The sequence below is a fragment of the Ptychodera flava genome (genome assembly GCF_041260155.1).
Source record: "Ptychodera flava strain L36383 chromosome 23 unlocalized genomic scaffold, AS_Pfla_20210202 Scaffold_24__1_contigs__length_23054250_pilon, whole genome shotgun sequence".
NCBI lineage: Eukaryota > Metazoa > Hemichordata > Enteropneusta > Ptychoderidae > Ptychodera > Ptychodera flava.
The window spans coordinates 2,412,741-2,432,672 of record NW_027248278.1 but is presented as its reverse complement, the minus strand read 5'-3'; the positions used below and the strand labels follow the sequence as shown (position 1 = coordinate 2,432,672).

At 38.9% G+C, this 19,932-nt stretch overlaps 1 long non-coding RNA gene across 1 annotated transcript in view; it reads right to left on the bottom strand.

The window, feature by feature from the left end:
• The window catches only part of LOC139124642 (uncharacterized), a 31,355-nt gene that overhangs the window by 4,008 nt on the left and 7,415 nt on the right, over positions 1 to 19,932 (bottom strand). Inside the window, exon 2 of the long non-coding RNA XR_011549996.1 lies at positions 50 to 264. This is a non-coding gene — a long non-coding RNA (uncharacterized lncRNA). The remainder of the gene's footprint in view (positions 1 to 49; positions 265 to 19,932) is intronic.

The window sequence follows — 19,932 nt, the reverse complement described above, 5'->3', positions numbered from 1 at the left end:
TAAGGTCTCCCATCCTACTAAATATAAAGGATATAGCACTTGTGGTTACCTATTTATTGACATAAACGTATGAGTTGGCTTGGAATACCAGTATCAGTCCAACCAAGGTATAGCAACACCAGCGGGTCTGGAGACTTGGACTTGAATAGGTCATAATCGAGTTTGTTAAATAAACAAGTCTCTCTCAGTCTCTGGTTGTACATTGACTCCTTTTATTTCTAAAGCCGACGTTTTGAACCCACACGGGGGTCCTTCTTCAGGGCACTAAACAAATGAAAGAAAACATATTCAAGCGTAAATGCAAAGATAACAAAGCTATTTGTGAAAGCCGTACAGAAGTGGTAAAAATGAACACACAGTATAGTTGTTGCTAAATTAATGGATACAATATGCAATATAATAGTTGCAAAAAATAAAAGAAGATGAACTGATAAGGAAATACACTATTTACAGTGGTGAAACTTACATTGTAGGAGCGTAGAGCCGGTAGTGTGTGGCTCAGACTCTAGGTGGAACAGAGTGTGAATGAGAGGGCTCCCTAGTAGCTAATACAATGGTGAAAATGGATACGGAGTTAGAGGGTCACCAGTCTTTTTTGTTAATACCATAAGGGTGGAGGGTGTTAAGTTTGGATATGATTTTTAGTTCGAGTGATTTTCTTATTTTATCTTGTTTCGAGTAAACTTTGCAAATACCGATGAAAGTGAAATGATTGATGGCTGTGATCTGGGCTATTGAAATGTTGGGCGATTAGGGTGGGTTTATTTGAACGTATGCTGTACTGGTGTTCATAGATTCTTTTCCGGAGTTCGCGTTTTGTTTCTCCAACATACAGAAGGTGACATTTGGAGCATTGCATTGTGTAGATGACATTCCGGGTGCTGCATGATAATTGGCCAGTTATTTTGTATGAGTTACCGGTGGTGTGGTTGATGATGACATCATGGTCCTGAATTAACATAAATTTGCATTAATTGCATTGTGTGCATGGCTGGCATTTTCCTGGGGTGGGGTGTTAATAGTGGTGTGCAATTTTGATCTCACAAGTGTTTTTCTGAGATTAGGCGGTTGGCCATAAGCTACAACGGGAACAGTTGGGAAGGCTTCTTTTGTTATTTTGTTTGACTGAATGATGGGCCAATGTTTTCTTATGATGTTCGATATTTTTGGTAGCGCTGGGTTGTAAGTGGTGATGAATGGTATGCGATTTGGGCCGGTTTTTGTAGGCTTGGAACATGTGATGAGATCTGGGCGTTTTATGTTTTGGTTGATTAGAGGGGCGTTGTAATTTCTGTTGAGGAGGTGTTTTTTCAGGTTTATGAGTTCGGAATCATAAAGATGATCTGTGGAACAAATTCTCCTGTATCTTAGGGCCTGGCTCCAGGAGATAGAACGAAAGATATGGTGTGGATGGCAGGAGGTAGTTAGAAGATACATATGTTTATATTTTAGGTAAAAGGTCATCGAGGTCACATGACATTTTGTGAAAAAAATTCTATCCTATAGTTTTCCCTATATACCAAAAATCAGACCTCCAGCTCTATAGGCTCGCTCAAAATTAGACATGTGCATAATTAATAAGGTACAATATGTGGGTCATAAAGTGTCCCATCATACCATAGATGAAGAGTGTAGCACTTGTGGTTACTGAGTTATGGACAAATATGTATATTTGAGGTCAAAGGTCACCAAGGTCATGTGACATTCTGTCAAAAAAATTGTCTTGCTAAGTTATCCCTGTATACCAAAAGTCAGACCTCCAGCTCTATTGGCTTGCTCAAAATTAGATATGTGCATAATTAATGAGGTACAATATGTGGCGTCATAAGGTGGTCCCATCATACCATACATGAAGGGTGTTGCACTTGTTGTTACTGAGTTATGGACAAATATGTATATTTGAGGTCAAAGGTCACCGAGGTCACGTGACATTTTGTCATGGACACACAAATGGACGAACGAACAGACATGACCCAATCTATAAGCCCCCTGGACTTCATCTGTGGGGACTAAAAACTGTGTCACTGCATCCTTTTTGCAATATGAATACGATGAGAAACTAAATTTTTATTTTTCTTGGCCTTATACATGGGAGTCTATGGAGTTGCCTTATACATGGGAGTCTATGGAGTTGCCTTATACATGGGAGTCTATGGGAGGTGTTAACTAAAAAGTCCTCTAACACGGCCAAATTTGATCGCATTGTGAAACAAATCGACGTGCACCTGTATGGGGTAGGGTACTATCCTTGTGCAAAGTTTGAAAGAAATTGACCAGGGAATGTATGAGATATCTGCGTGAACGGACGCGCGCACGCATGGACAGACGGACGGACGGATGGATGGACGGACATGACCCAATCTATAAGTCCCCACGGACGACTAAAAATCGTACCGAAATGGATGCTATGACAAAGATCTGTGCCCTTGTACCCAATTTTAAAGAACTCGGTTCAGACATGCCTAAGTTATGGCTTAAAGAGGAAAGTCCAGCGCCGTGGGCGCACAATAGGCAACGTCGTAGTGACGTCGGTTGATGGTAAACACTGGGCGGGATGGTTAAACACTTGCTTAGTCGTTGGCTTATCAGAGAAACATAAACTATCTTTTACACCAGGAACTACCGATTATCACCTCTGCCTGAATATTACGGAAGTGTGTAGGGTTCACACAATTCGAGACTACATTATAACTAGGGTGGAGTAGGCCTACTGGTCGAGGGGCTGTGGCCTGGTCGACAGCCTGAGACCTTCCTTGACTGTGATTTCTTCGCTACTAAGGTGACTGTATGCCGTACATTGTGAGTTCGAATCCAATCAAAATTTACTGAATTCAAATCACAGTCGTTTTGCGGTTCGATAGAAAGCGATGCGATGACCGCTGTGGTGTGCAATAGAAATACATGTATAGGAAGTTATGAAACAGAAGGCCGCTCATGTATCGCCGAGTTCGGAGACGAATTTCCATCATACAATTTGCTCAATAAACAGCAACGATGCATGACTTTCAATACATTTCTGAATTTCTGCTAACCTTTTTGCGTCTAAGTAGATGTGTGCATATTCCGTTGCGATTTCAAATGGGACGCGGTTTTCAACCCCCTGGTTTCAACCCCGGCTTTCATCAACACGGAACGGACACTTTCTCACAACAGCAGCGGGTGATTTGAATGTGAAGGCGCTGTGATTGAAGCCAGTAGTTGAAATGGACAGAGTATTACGAGTTTCGGAAGGAAGATAGAAAACGAAGGTCTTGACTTAGTTCAGGAGAGAATTTCCTCGGGCACTGTATTGAGTTTAAATCTAGCCCTGAACATCTCGTGTTCGGTACAAGCGCGCAAACTAGACATATAAAAAATAAGGGGAAAGTCTAGCAAATAGATGATAGTCTCTAAGGACGGTAGTAGATTGTGATCGTAAGCAATCGTAAGTTAGAACCTTCTACTGTTTGTAGCTTTATGGCTTTTTTGGTTGGCAGTGATGTAGATAATAGCCGGTCACTGGTACTTCGCACGGCCGGTTACACGCAGCTTGCAACGGGAAAAAAAACTTGTGAATTTGAAAAACAAATCTTCACCCATTCGTAAGCTTATTTTCCGTGTAATTTTGCATTTCGAACAAATCAGAGGAAAGGGTGAAGAAATTTTGAGTAAAACTGATTTAAAACGTTACGACCCCCAGTTTAGAGTTTGGTATGCATGACCCTAAGTATAGTGAGCGCAGATTGCATATCCGGTTACCTCGGATAGGTAACCTCGGAAAACATCGACGACCGTTCGTAATATGCAAATGACATGTGACTGAGACGTTGTGGAAAAGTTGCCGTAGTTCCATAGATGAGCCTGCATATTTGCATACTATACATACGCTGCTTGCTGTTCCGATATGTAAGCCAGAATCTTCAACAAAAGGAAAGTACTAGTAATCTGTGACAATGGTCAGCCAAATATTTTGAAATACATTGGTAAAGAAAGTAAATGACGCTGATGAGTCCCCCAGGACAGCTGTGCAGGGCCGTGGTCGTCGTCGATGAGTACTCGAGTATGGATGATCATGGATGATCGATCTACAACGCAATAGTGGCAACGATGTAATCGACACTGAAATTTCAATTCCACTCAGCTCAACTGAATTGAATCAACTGATATAAACATGACCAAACTTGTCACAATGCTAAAGGTACTTCCTCAAAATGTGAGCCAAAAGATTCAGTTTCGATGCCTGAAGGAAAAAATGAAATTGTGATTGCCTTCAAAACGACGTGTGAAGACTCTCAATGTTCATAACTTTTTACAGGAACACATACAAAACGTTTTTTTTCAAGACCACCAATCACTCCAAAAAGAAAATGCCGTTTCTTGCGTGTTCATTACATGTGTCGTATCGTTTACGTTGTATGTGGTTGTGTATGCGTGTGTTTAGGTACGTACATAACGGTGATTTTAGTGATAAGTCAGTACGCTTTGTTTGTTGTGCTCGGCAGGGATCAAGATCGCCTAGGCCGCAATTTGAACTTGAGTAATCATGATTGGCAGCATACATTAACATTTAGAACAGAGGTCAAATGGACATTCTGGACCCACACTTTGTGAAAATATGCGTTCTCTGTATTAAATAACAGTGTTTTTCAACGTTTTTTCGACATAAAGGCAGTCGCTATACATTCACAGGTGTCATGTATGAGATTGGACGGAAATTAACGCCGTTCACCCGTCGAATTTCTGGAAATCTCGGAGCAAATCGAGTGCGTCTTACCCGTAGCGTGGCTTTTTCACATCTGCATAGTCTTACCATAATCCCCCTTTTGTAGGGGACTTTCCTCTTTAAAACACGAAAAAATTGTAACAAAACAACTGCCTGGCGGCCATCTTGGATCATATTACAACAAAAATCAATATGCATATGTATGACATCGATCAATGCCCTTGTACCAAATTTGAAAGCAATCAGTTGAGACATGCCTCAGTTATGGCTGAAAACACAAAAAAATCGTAACAAAATGACTGTCTGGCGGCCATCTTGGATCGTATCACAAAGCCATTCGACGTGCATCTGTATGGGGTAGGGTACTATCCTTGTGCAAAGTTTGAAAGAAATTGATCGAGGCATGTCTGAGATATCTGCGTGAACGGACGGACGGACGGACGCACGCACGGACATGACCCTATCTATAAGTCCCCCCGGACTTTGTCCGAGGGGACTAAAAATGATGATGCGGTAATGTAAATCTGTAAATGAACAACTGTTATACAACTGAGGAGGTAAAAAGGGCAATTTATTTATCAATAATGATTAATAATGACAATGATGACCATATTTTACAATAGAAACAGAGACCCTCAAAGTTTTTTGACTACATGTGTATGCAAAGTAAGAACCTTGATATAGGATATGAAAATTTGTAGGTTTAGAAGCTCACATCTGGATTTAACCAGACGATTGCTTTTGGAGCAAGTTTAGAGGGCTGATCGTATTTTAAACCACTCAGGGCTACGTTCTTATTGCATGGATAGACCAAAAAGCAGTACATATCATACCTCTGGCTGCTTATGTACGTTCACATTGACGCCTACAGAAATGCAACCGTCGCATGTCGGCCTACTAAAATTTGAATTGTAACTGGGAAGTTTTTTTGTGAAAAATATCAGGCCATTGCCTTCGGAAACAACTGAAATCCACATCATTATCCTTCTCTTGATTCTTGGTGCACTTATTCAAAACCGAAGCCTGTACAGCAAAGTTTAACCTTGTGATCCCTTTTTCATTTGTTCACCGGCCATTTTGAATTGAACTGATGACGGCCGACAGGTTTAGTATGCAGGTTTTCATTGGCGAATATAAAGGTCATCTAATAGGAGTCAGCAATTCAGGTAGCCAATAGAATCGTCCGTTGCAATTCCGAATTTTATTCAGGCAGTATATCTAGACTGCGCTGCACGGCGATAGTGGTAGTCGCTCGTGTGCAAAACTTTGTTTCACATAAAAAGCCATTGAATAGTTTTACACAGCTTGTGATACATGTCCAATTCATTTTAGAAGGTAAAAAATATTTTAGTGATGAAAGAATTAAAATTTTCCAAAAAAGGAACCGGCAAAATCGTGAGAGTAACCGGTCAACTTCACCGGCTGCCGGCTCTTAATGAAACCCCTGGTTGTATCGGGCACCACAGAGCGAAAAGATACAACTGAATTGCTCAAGTACAGAGACTTGCCCAAGTTCGGAAAATTACTTTCATAGAGACCATCATATCGATACGTACTTGAAGTAGTCTGGTTCTGATTGGTGGTTGGGAAAAGGATAGTGGACAACAGCTAAAATCTGTCCACTCCATCCTGTTGAGGGCAAACTATGCCTTCGTACGTAATCAGTCTCATCCAAATAAACACCACGTCTTGGGAGGAGATGAGCCAATTATTTCTCAAGCCTCAGAATTAAACTGAGACGAAGTAGGAGTGACCAATTGAGAGAGATGTCTCTAAACAACGTCTCTGTTTCAGTTGAGCATGAGTCAAAATTTCTAGAACCGGGTGTAGTCTGACTGATTGACAATTACGAATTTAACCCACAAGCTCAGGTGCAACCCTTCTAATACTTGTATTTATGGTGCTGTGGCTAGACTGTACAGGAGAATGTTGTATTTGTAAATGTTTCCATTTACACGGAAGTAGAAGTACCAATGGTAGTCCTCGTGTTACACCATGTGGAAACAAGCCAATTACCAGGTCTAGCAAACACTAAGATCGAGCAAGTTTTTCCATTTGAATGGTTCAACTTGCAAGAACCTGTTTAGTGTTGTTAGGTTAGAACCAATACCATCCCCCATCTTTTGGAACAAACAAGCGACTGAAGAGCTCCGTTATGATATTGGCATACTGTAATACAAGGCAGCTATTAAATGGAAGGTTCACAAAGGGGGATTTTTACATATATACTAGTTTTTGGGTCGGTTATCAAAGGGAAACCATTTTCGCTATTCATAACACTCCCGATTTTGAACAAAAACGGCCAAAATAGTACCGGAAGTTGCAGTTTATGGCTTCATCAACTCCACGGCTTTTGCATCATGGGTAAAATGGCACCAAACACGGCACTTGCATCAGAGATGGACAGGTACCATTATCCGTTTGGCACTTTTTTACCCATGATGCAAAATCCATGAAGTTGATGAAGCCCAGGTACCATTTTTGGCCATTTTTTCTACACCAGGAGGGTTATGAATGGCGAAAATGGTGTCCCTTTGATAACCGACCCCAAAGTTAGCACATATGTAAAAATCACCCTTAGTGAACCTTTCCTTTAAGGATAAATTTGTACAACAAATATCAAATGATCTGACCAGTTTTTTTAACAAGAGAATTATTTTTACACTGCATTCAAATCACAAACATGCAGTTTTAATGATTTAAATAAATCTTACCAGAGTCAACCTTAGAACATAGCAAATATCAAAGGAATTGCACAGGCAATTTTGAACAAAATACGGTAACAGTGTAATTTCATTGACTTATTTAGGAAAAAACTGCCCTAAAAAATAAATTTGCAAAAATAAAACCATTCTTTTACTTGGTTTGACTCACTTCACTCATGGAGATGTCCATATTAACTTTTACAGCAGTCAAACAGGCTCTTCTTGAGACAAGACCAATTTTTGACCAATACTGGCAAAAAGTGCCCCCCAAAATACAAATATATATAAAATTTCAACACAATTTTCATAAATCTATCTAAGGACACCCCTAAGGACCTGCATATCAAATTTGAAAGCAACTGGACCAGCGGTTTCAGAGGAGAAGACTTTTTGACAAAATACAGCACAAATTACCCAAAAATACAAATTTCGATACAATTTGAACAAATCTGACTCAGGTCATCCCTAGGAACCTGCATATCGAATTTGAAAGCAATCGAACCAGCGGGTTTCAGAGAAGAAGACTTTTTGACCAAAAACAGCAAAAATTGCCCAAAAAATACAAATATGCAAATTTCGAAACAATTTGAACAAATCTGACTCAGGTCACCCCAAGGGACCTGCATACCAAATTTCAAAGCATTTGGACAAGCTGTTTCAGAGAAGAAGGCAATTGTTGACGGTCGACGGAAGACGGACAGTCAGCCTATCTCTTGAGCTCCATGTCGCTGACAGCGGAGCTAAAAATAAATAGTTGTAAAACCTGGGTCCAGATTTACAGACCTTATTACATTCTTTACAAATAATCCTTGCACAGCTTCAGCTACCATCAATGTGGGAGGGCCGTGCTTTGACTGAGCTTTAGAAGAGAGAGAGAAACGTGGTGGCATTCATGCAAACTTGGGTTTGTACCCATTTTCACTCTACTATGTGTTTGGATTCAGGAATGATCTGTCCCGCTATGTTGTGAACGCTCTATTCTCGAGCCTCCCAACAGCAGAGCTAACAGCTGGTTTCTGACCTCTGATCACGTCAACTGTCTCGTCCTGGGGGCAATGTGATTGTGGGTTAAGTTGAGCAGTCTGTGGGTAATTCCACGCCAGAGCTTAAACGTGCTCAGTTGGAACCTGGCTAGAAAATTTCCTTGTGATACGCCTGCGGTGACCTGATCGAGGAAAATTATTAAGTGGTTCACCCATTTGTTGGGTAGTAGCTGTTGTTGTGTTAGGGTATATTGCCCTGGAGCCATGGAAATTGTAAGGCTTCCTGAGGCTTGAGGTCCGTTGTCAGGAAAGTCATCACCTGGTAATGTGGTGGCGCCATTGTCCCACCGGACATACTAGTTTTTTGCGCAGGGACAGACTCGCTATTTTGTAATAATGAGTGCTGTTTGGCACAAAGCCTTTAACTTGAAGTCAAGGAAATGCACTCACATTTCCAAAATGACGACAAGTAGAGTCCGAGGACTCAAGAGGCGGAATACTTTGTGTGGGAATGGACTTGATTCTCAGTAACAATAAGGGACCGTTTGGCCGTCCTGAAGCTTTTTTGAATTGAAGTCGAGGGAGACTCAATCTGTTCATCTGCTATGGAAACAGTGTTCAAGTCAGTCGCAGCCTTGTGTGGTGGGTTCTGCACAACTTTTCGCCCACTTTGGGTTTTTAAAAAGTGGACAGACAAACTGATGATTGCATGTCAAATGATGGCGAAAAGAAAACAATGCTTATGTACATGGTATAGATAAAAATATTTCTATGTGCCAACCAAGTTTGTTATATGATAAGCTTTGCGTCAGTATCAGCTGAGCTAAAAATGGGAGACTGCCTAAACAGCAGTTATTACTAGTAAGATAAAACTTACGTACAGCAAAGTCCTCATTTACACGAAGAATCAGTTGGGGATGTCTATTATGGGGTTCACACACATACATTTAAGCCACTTCTGAACCGGCTCAGGTCTAAACAGTGGCCTAAAAAGTCATGTGTGAACGGTCTAGAGTGGTTCTAAACCAGATTAATTAACGCCGGTATTGGTGACCAAGCCTGAGCCAGATTAACTCCCGTCGACAAAGTGTGTGTGAACGCACTTGAGGCGTTTCAGAGCCGGGCTAGACGTACAGCAATAAATATCACAACTGAATGAGCCAATCATAATACTAAACAAGAAATATTTAAACAAATCAGAAAAACAAGAATTGCAAAAGCAAATAAGGTCTGCAACTTAGGTACTGGAGGTCATCTTTAGGAACATGCATATCAACTTCTATAGCAATGGGACAAGCAGATCCTACATACATAAGCAAATGTCAACAAAAAATTAGCCAGAGAAGCTTGACAAAAAGAAAAGGTGGGAGAGTGGGGAAAAATAAAGAGTGGGAAAAAATGTACAAGGGATCTTCTATCCCCTACCCCCTCCGGAATATCAAATGTTCCACCTCTTGTTTGACCATGTTTACATAAGACCAGCTGGTAGGAAATGTATTTACAACTTTGGGGATGTTTTAATTAATGCTATGAGTTCTATCATTCGAATGTAAACAGCACTTAAATCAGTTACAGATAGTGAAATACCTTCCACTGGGGGGGGGGGGGTTACAACATATGAAATTATCCTGGATCAAAATTTATCATCAGTTCTTGTGTGTCTTACATGCAAAAGTTGCAAGAATTGGTTCGCAATGAAAAAATTTACCTCAGCTTTGTTTCCTGGATCAAATTGTACTACAAATTGATATTAAACATGACAAAATTATGTTCACAGCCTTCAAAAACTCTCTCACAACATATCCTGGGTTGGTGTAGGTCATTTAAGGTCACAAAACAAAATTACCTAAAATATAAAAATTTGGGGGTTTCCCAACACTTTGAGCAGATAATTTATCTAATAACATCCCTCGGGACTTTTGTTCCAAATTCCAAAGCTATCAGACAAAAAAAATGACAAAATTGTCTTAAAAATACAAATTTGTATATTTCAGGACAATTTCCACATATCTAACTATTGTCATCCTGAGAAACATGTATACCAACTTTCAAAGCAATCAGATGAGTGATTTCAGAGAAAAACATTTTTTGACTAAAAACTGAAAAAATTACCCTAATCAAAGTGAGACTTGAGTGGACACCGTGGGTCACCAGTATGTATTAGGGAGATGGTGCAGTGGCAAAGAATGTGAAATTTTCAGAAGAGTTACTTTCAGAATGTGCTTAGGAATACAATTCAGAATAACATTCAGACACTCACTATGTGAGATAATATTCTGTATATTCCAGAAGAGTCCTTTCAGAATGTGCTTTGGAATACAATTCAGAATAATATTCAGACACTCACTATGTGAGATAATATTCTGTATAGAAGTAACAAGTCATTGACATTGACATAGTCCCAACTTGTAATAGGAGTATTAGTCTTGATGGGGCAGGGAAATGAGGTCATTAAGAAGTATCACTGGAGTGTATATGTTCAGATCTATGAAGTTATGCATATATATGCATATTCAAGGTCAAAGGTCATCAAGGTCACATGACATTTTGAAAAAAAAACCCATTGTATTGCTAATTAATCCATATATGCCAAAATTCAGACCTCTAGCTCTATTGGCTTGCCCACAATTATATATGGGCATAATTAACAAGGTAAAGCATGTGTTGTCATAAGGTCTCCCATCCTACTAAATATAAAGGACATAGCACTTGTGGTTACTTATTTATTGACATAATCGTGTATTTTACGTAAAAGGTTATCGAGGTCACATGACATTTTGTCAAAAAATTTCTATCCTATAGTCTGTCCCTATATACTAAAAATCATACATTTACCTCTATTGGCTTGCTCAAAATTAGATATGCACATAATTAATGAGGTACAATATGTGGCGTCATAAGGTGTCCCATCATACCAAATATGAAGGGTGTAGCACTTGTGGTTCCTGAGTTATGGACAAATATGTATATTTGAGGTCAAAGGTCATTGAGGTCACATTACATTTTTTCAAAATAATTGTATTGCTAAGTTATCCCTACATACCAAAAATCAGACCTCTAGCTCTATTGGCTCGCTCAAAATTAGATATGCACATAATTAATAAGGAACAATATGTGGCGTCATAAGGTGTCCCATCATACCATATATGAAGGGTGTAGCACTTGTGGTTACTGAGTTATGGACAAATATGTATATTTGAGGTCAAAGGTCACCAAGGTCACGTGACATTTTGTCAAAAAAATTGTATTGCTAAGTTATCCCTATATACCAAAAATCAGACCTCTAGCTCTATTCGCTCACTCAAAATTAGATATGTGCATAATTAATGAGGTACAATATGTGGCGTCATAAGGTGTCCCATCATACCAAATATGAAGGGTGTAGCATTTGTGGTTACTGAGTTTTGGACAAATATGTATATTTGAGGTCAAAGGTCATTGAGGTCACATTACATTTTTTCAAAATAATTGTATTGCTAAGTTATCCCTATATACCAAAAATCAGACCTCTAGCTCTTTTGGCTCGCTCAAAATTACATATGCGCATAATTAATGAGGTACAATATGTGGCGTCATAAGGTGTCCCATCATACCAAATATGAAGAGTGTAGCACTTGTGGTTACTGAATTATGCACAAATATGTATATTTGAGGTCAAAGGTCATTGAGATCACTTGACATTTTGTCAAAAAAATTGTATTGCTAAGTTATCCCCAAATACCAAAAATCAGACCTCTGGCTCTATTGGCTCGCTCAAAATTAGATATGCACATAATTAATGAGGTACAATATGTGGCGTCATAAGGTGTCCCATCATACCAAATATGAAGGGTGTAGCATTAGTGATTACTGAGTTATGGACAAATATGTATATTTGAGGTTAAAGGTCACCAAGGTCACGTGACATTTTGTCAAAAAAATTGTATTGCTAAGTTATCCATATATACCAAAAATCAGACCTCTAGCTCTATTGGCTCGCTCAAAATTAGATATGCACATAATTAATGAGGTACAATATGTGGCGTCATAGGGTGTCCCATCATACCATATATGAAAGGTTTACCACTTGTGGTTACTGAGTTATGGACAAATATGTATATTCGAGGTCAAGGGTCACCAAGGTCACATGACATTTTGTCAAAGTGTCTGAGATATCTGCGTGAACGGATGGACTCACGGACTGACATGACCCAATCTATGAGCCCCCTGGACTTTATCTGTGGGGACTAAAAACTGTGTCACTGCATCCTTTTTGCAATATGAATACGATGAGAAAACTAAATTTTTATTTATCTTGGCCTTATACATGGGAGCCTATGTACTGCCTTATACATGGGAGTCTATGGACTGCCTTATACATGGGAGTCTATGGACTTCCTTATACATGGGAGTCTATGGACTGCCTTATACATGGGAGTCTATGGACTGCCTTATACATGGGAGTCTATGGACTGCCTTATACATGGGAGTCTATGGACTGCCTTATACATGGGAGTCTATGGACTGCCTTATACATGGGAGTCTATGGTCTGCCTTAAACATGGGAGTCTATGGACTGCCTTATACATGGGAGTCTATGGTCTGCCTTATACATGGGAGTCTATGGTCTGCCTTATACATGGGAGTCTATGGAGGTGAAAACTAAAAAGTCCTCTACCACTGCCAAATTTGATTGCATTGTGAAACAAATCGACGTGCATCTGTATGAGGTATGGTACTATCCTTGTACTAAGTTTGAACGAAATCGCTCCAGGCGTCTCTGAGATATCTGCGTGAACGGACGGACGGACGGACGCACAGACGGACGCACGGACGCACAGACATGACCAAACCTATAAGTCCCCCCGGACGGTGTCCGTGGGGACTAACAAACCTCAAGTGACAGTGTGGATGTCAGAGTGTATTTCCTGCAGACTATCATGAGGCAGTTAGCTAAAAGTATACCTGTTGGTTTGTGGCGCGACCCTACACAGGTGAGGCCACCTTCATTGTATCGTATTAAAGCAAAGGCTCTAAAATCAACCAGGGATAGATATCAAAGGTCCCACTGAATGTAGTACCATTTCTCAGAGATAGAGCACAATGGTTTTTAGGAAGTTGTTATTTTTGGTAAACATGTTTCAGCTATTTGAGATCATTCATAGTCATCGCCATCAGTACCGATGTGAGACCCGGCCCTGGCTCTGCGAGTGTGTCGATCGCGTGTCAGATCTACACAATGCGCTAGATCACATGACCGGAGTTTGGTAGGTTTTAAGTAAGTTTTTTGTCAACGCAAGAACGTATCATTTTGTTCCCTTGAATAGAAGCCCGGAATAGAACATATCAGAAAATTTGTACCGACTTTATTTACAGGGTTTGAAATTGTCTCACTTTTTCGAAAATCATGACATTCATGGTATAAGCCTTGCCTGATGTCAGGATTTGAAATCCCAAGGTATGTCATTCGAATCGACAGCTCTCTGGGAATTGTCACATGACTACTGTATATGGAAGGCTAGTAATAAAAATATAAAAAAAAAACATGGAAAGCAGGAAATAGATAGAATCTGTATATTTATTGAAAATGAATATCGACCTGCAATAAAATCTGAAGTAGGCCATGAAGGTACTGGTACCTCAACAATACGATATGTGTGTCTCGTCTTGTCAATAATTAGAAACCAGCATTGCCAACACTGTTTCCGGTAAACGTACTTGTATTTCCTAGAATGATGTAAAACAAACCTGGCCTATGTGGCGCAAAGCCCGTGCCACCAGAAATACCTGCAGCAAGAAAATCATGTACGGGTGCAAGAAAAACGAATAAATTTTTCAAATTCAACCTTTGCTCTCGGTAGTTTGACATCACACTACTCTTGTCAAGTAAAAAAAATTCCAACGATTAAGTCTAATTCAAAGAGCTAGAGGGGAAAGACCACAAACTCAATATGTGACACTAAGACGCTATGGGCTAGGCAAAGTCTGTTTATTTTGACCGATTGATGACGGAGACCACGAACCCTGTCCAGGCCCAGGTACAGGATTGTATTGCAGGCCACAAGCGAGAAGAGTTGATATTACACATACATATGATGTTGGATATATACCATGAGACATATATCTCAATGAATATAGCAGTATCGTCCAGTACGTACCGTCTACGTTTTCAGAGCTAACGCTATACTATCATACCATGGATGTAAAAAATATTTTTACATCCATGATCATACTATCGACAGGCTAGTTTGATATACTGTAATTTTCCAAGCTAGATCGCATTTTTGCAAGTTGGTTCCCGAGCTTTTCGAACTGAAAGATATTTTGTGGTCGCACGCAGAGATACATCTAATCAAAATTTTCGAAATCTCTTAGTCTAGCATTATCAGACTTTTCAAGCTAGATGATAATTCATTACAAATGTCACTGCTTCCAGACAATGGCTGGTATGAAAAGATCGATACCGTCGAATAGAATCAACTGTAACGCCTAGGTTTTGAAGTTAGGCGATAAATTCACAACTTTGACTAGCTCAGTCATCTCACGATTCAAAGGTGCTTTCAGAATCGATGGAAATTTTCATGTTTGGTAAAGGTTATAGAAATCGCCATGCACAGGCCAAACATCAACTGATTGACAATGAACTTTGACATTTAAAAATCTGCCAGGGTACGCATTTTTCTGCTGCTATAATCTCTCGCTCTCATTTACACCTGTATGGATTTACGCCCTATTGTTTCTTCTCTGATGCCAATCATGTCTTGTAACTTCCTGTCTAATCGTCTGTGAGAATGTAAACATGGATTCTGTCACATAAAACGAATAAGCATCTATGACATACATATAATTGACTGGTCTCCAGCAAGAGGAAAGATTCGACGAACTCAGAAGAGATATATATAAATATATCATGACGCGCATGTTGGGGCAAACGTTAAATATGATACACTGGTTCGATCGTTGTGATGAATGCGGGGATACTAATTTGGTCTCCTGGAAATCAGACGTCGCTCAAAAATTCATTTTTGACGAGCGACACTGCCGTAATAAAATATCGTCAAACACGGTCCCTCCACAAAAGAGGGACCGTGCGTCAAACTTAAAAACTATACGTCACTAAATCATTTGTGCAACATTTTAGGTAATCTCTTTCGTGAAGTCTTCACGTCAACTGTGGTATACGATGGTCTCGGATATTATGACAGTTCATTTTGAGATATTAGACATCATGGCATCGGCTGAATTTGGTGTAACTTTGCCATGAGCAATGCTACTATCGATCTTTCATATTTTAATACCATATAATTGTATCGTTATTTTTGCTATCGACACTAAACCATATATTCTCGCTTTGTGAATGTCCCGTGTTCATGATAAATGAAATGCGTAATTAGTTTCACACTTTGAACAAGTAAGGACAAAGATGGATATAATTAAATTCTATTGCTTTTTGGCTGCGTGACAGGTACCACAATTATTTCATTTAATTTTTGTGAGTATCACTCACTATTTTGTCAAATGTCAAAACTAGTACAAGTAATTATTTAAAATTGTCAATATATAACACTATACTATAGACAGTACAGTGTGGTAACTTCTACGTCAAGCCTGACGATACTTTATTACAAGTTTTGCTGGTTGAAATTAGCTATATTATAGGGAGCACCGTCAATTCTTTTCAAACTACACAACATTTTTGTTCATAGTGGTAGTTTCCCACCGAAAAATACTCCAGTACTATCAATAACATCGTCCAGTATTGTTTGGGTTTACGAAATTAAAGTGGATGCTTTGGCTGACTCTCAACAAGATGACACGTGTATCATACTTCAGATCTCTTCTTACCTCCATTGTCCAAATTTGTCGGATGTTATCGATAGCCACAGTGGATAGAGGGACTGTGTGATAGCAGAGCTAATGTTGTCTAGCTATTCAAGCTAAAATACATTTTTATAACTTTTGGCTCACTCGGTGATTTTATGATTCAAGGGTGCTTTCAGAATCATAGCTAGAAATTTTTAAGCTTCGGAAAATATTCGTCAAGCAGAGGCCAAACAACGGCCAATTGCAAGTGAACTTTGACATTTTAAAAACCTGCCAGGGTATGTACACGGTTTTCTACAGCGGCTATAATCTCTCACTGTCATTTACACCTGTATGGATCTAATCCCTATTGTTTCTTCTCCGACACCGATCATGTCTCGTAACGGCCTGTCCGATCGTCCGTGAGAATGTAAACATGGATTTTGTCACATCACGGTTAGGAAACTCACAGGATTGCTTTCAGAGGAGAATAACTATGATACCATAAAAAGAAAAGGCATGCATGATATTTAATTTTACTCGTCCCATACAAGCTAAAAGCTGCAACGAACACCAACAACTATGATGTAGGGTCTCTCGGAAATAAGACGTCGCTCGAAAGTTATTATTTGTTGAGCGACATTGTCGGCAAAAGCTAATGTTGTCATAAAATACACTTTGACTAAATAACCTAGAAATTATCAGCTAGACGTATCGTCACACATTTCTTTCTTTTTGTCTTTGGTATCATATACATTCAACAGCATTGGATAGTTTGGATGACATTGTCAGAAATCTCGGCAAGTCAAATTGTGAACTCAACCTGACAACAAACGATATTATCAATAGTCTCTGATATTTTTCCTGTTCATATTCGAGATAAAGGACGTCGCCATGGCACCGGGTGAATTGCATGTAACTTTTGCATAGGTGTCGCTACTAGTCGATCCGTGGTAGTTTTGACTACACGATAGTGTCGTTAATTTCTATTTTCGATTCTAGACGATGTATATCTTGCATTGCATGTTTGGGTGTTGAGCTTTCATGATAACAACTATGGGTTTAATAAGAGGCGACATAAAAAGTTCAAAGTCTGATCAAAAACTGGAATCTTTAAGTTTCGCGCATCCTCCATCCACCTCCCACCCAAACCCCATGAAACATAATTGTTGTATGTTGATCACAGCTTCCTAATATTTCCTTACAGTGATACTCAGGACTGGTGATATTGCAACATTATTCAAATGAAAACATCAGTTAAGTTCGAAAAATGTCCCGGTCTGTCACTGTAAATATAACATCAATATCGAAGTATCAAAGGGTCTCTATTGACTTTGCCGCGAAAGGAGCGAAAATGTGTAATTACTCAGGGTTTTCACAAGCTGTAGAATATCTCTCAGGGGATAGTGTCAAAGTACAGGGGGAGATGTTTGGTGGAAAACGTGCAAAAGGTTTGAGGGGAGAGCAAGAGATGTCCCCTCTCCCATAGAAAATTTTGAAAAATCGCTGTCTGCACTGGTACAATCTCAGAGAAGTTTTGTTTTGCATTAAGTAAGACCGTTTGAAAATGACATTCGACAATGATATTTTATCAATGACAATGATAATCTTATTTGATTTTTTTATTTTTTCATGATCAGTGGCTGAGGCACAATTATTCAACAATGCAACAATTTACAATACATCTATACGCATTAAGGTGCGAAATTGTGTTTCTACCGTTTCTAGAAAGTTTAGCTAGAAGTTTAGAAAGCTAAATTAGAATTGTCTAAATCTAAATCTAAACTTTGAAGTCTAGCAAGAAACGATAATCATCGCTTTCTAAATAGCGTTCTAAGTTTAGAAAAAAGCTGAAGTTTGGAAAGTCGGGCCTTGAGTGGAAACATTTTTCCAAAGATAATCGGATAAAAATGATAATTATCGCTTCTAAATAGCGTTCTAAGTTTAGACAGACAAGACGTGGTTCAGATTATCTTTGTTCCACGATGATCGCGTCCATTGTAGTGCAATTTAATGCTAACAGCCTTATCAATGCCTCATTAGCATTAACTTGAATCACTACTTTATCAGCACAAATTGACGCGATCGTTATGGAACACACCTTGGTCATTAGCTGAAGCAGTATGGTTCCTTTTTTGTCTATTGGACAAGTCACATTTGAGCTTTGGATGTTAAAACTGATTCCGGGGGGAAATAGATAGTATTTTCCAGGCTCTGCAAGAAAGCTCCTACATGCTCACACTTTTTAATTTAAAACACTCCGGAATATATATACAGATGACTACAGAAACTGTGAATCAACCTTTTTTCCGACATAATCTTGAAAATGTTTGCGGGACTTCACCTCAAGCACTGCACATTTCACTGTGAGCACGCAGCTGGGAGATGGCAGCCTGGCTGGCAACACTTTTGATAAGGCCAATGCATTAATTTGCATCACTTATAGGAAGTACTATCTCGTCGGTCTATTGGACAAGTCACTTTTTTTGGCTTTTAAACTTACTTCTGGGGAAAACTGATAGTATTTTCCGGGTTCTACAAGACTGCTCCTACAAACTCACACTTTTTTCCCTCGAAACACTTGGGAATATACAGATGACAATAGAAATGGTGTACCAACGTTCTTATCCAATATATCCATGGACACTTTTTTCCACTGAAACTCCGACTTCAGCTAATTTCTAAACTTAGAACGCTATTTAGAAAGCGATAATTTTCGTTTTTATCCGATATATCCTTGGAAAAAAATTTTCAACCTAAGGCCCGACTTTCTAAACTATATAGCTATTTTCTAAATTAAGAACGCTATTTATAAAGCGATAATTATTGTTTTTATCCAATATATCCTTGGAAAACCTTTTCCGCTCCAAGCCCGACTTTCTAATCTATAGCTAACTTCTAAACTTAAAACGCTATTTAAAAAGCGATAATTATTGTTTTTATCCGATATATCCTTGGAAAAAAAATTCAACCTCAGTACCGATTTTCTAAACTACAGCTAATTTCTAAACTTAGAACGCTATTTAGAAAGCGATAATTATCGTTTTTATCCGATTATCCTTGAAAAACTTTTTCCATTCAAACTCCAACTTTCTAAACTACAGCTAATTTCTAAACTTAGAACGCTATTTAGAAAGCGATAATTATCGTTTTTATCTAATATACCGGTATCCTTGGAAAAAAATTTTTAACCCCAGACCCGACTTTCTAATCTACAGCTAATTTCTAAACTTAGAACGATATTTAGAAATCGATAATTATTGTTTTTATCCGATAAATCCTTGGAAAACTTTTTCCACTCCAAGCCCGACTTTCTAAACTACAGCTAATTTCTAAACTTAGAACGCTATTTAGAAAGCGATAATTATCGTTTTTATCTAATATACCGGTATCCTTGGAAAAAAATTTTTAACCCCAGACCCGACTTTCTAATCTACAGCTAATTTCTAAACTTAGAACGATATTTAGAAATCGATAATTATTGTTTTTATCCGATAAATCCTTGGAAAACTTTTTCCACTCCAAGCCCGACTTTCTAAACTACAGCTAATTTCTAAACTTAGAACGCTATTTAGAAAGCGATAATTATCGTTTTTATCCGATATATCCTTGGAAAAAGTTTTTCATCAGAGGCCCGACTTTCTAAACTACAGCTAATTTCTAAACTTCGAACGCTATTTAGAAAGCGATAATTATCGGGGTTTTGTGCCGTGTATATCGTTTTTAGCTAGTTTAGCCCCCATAGGGAATACACGTAGTT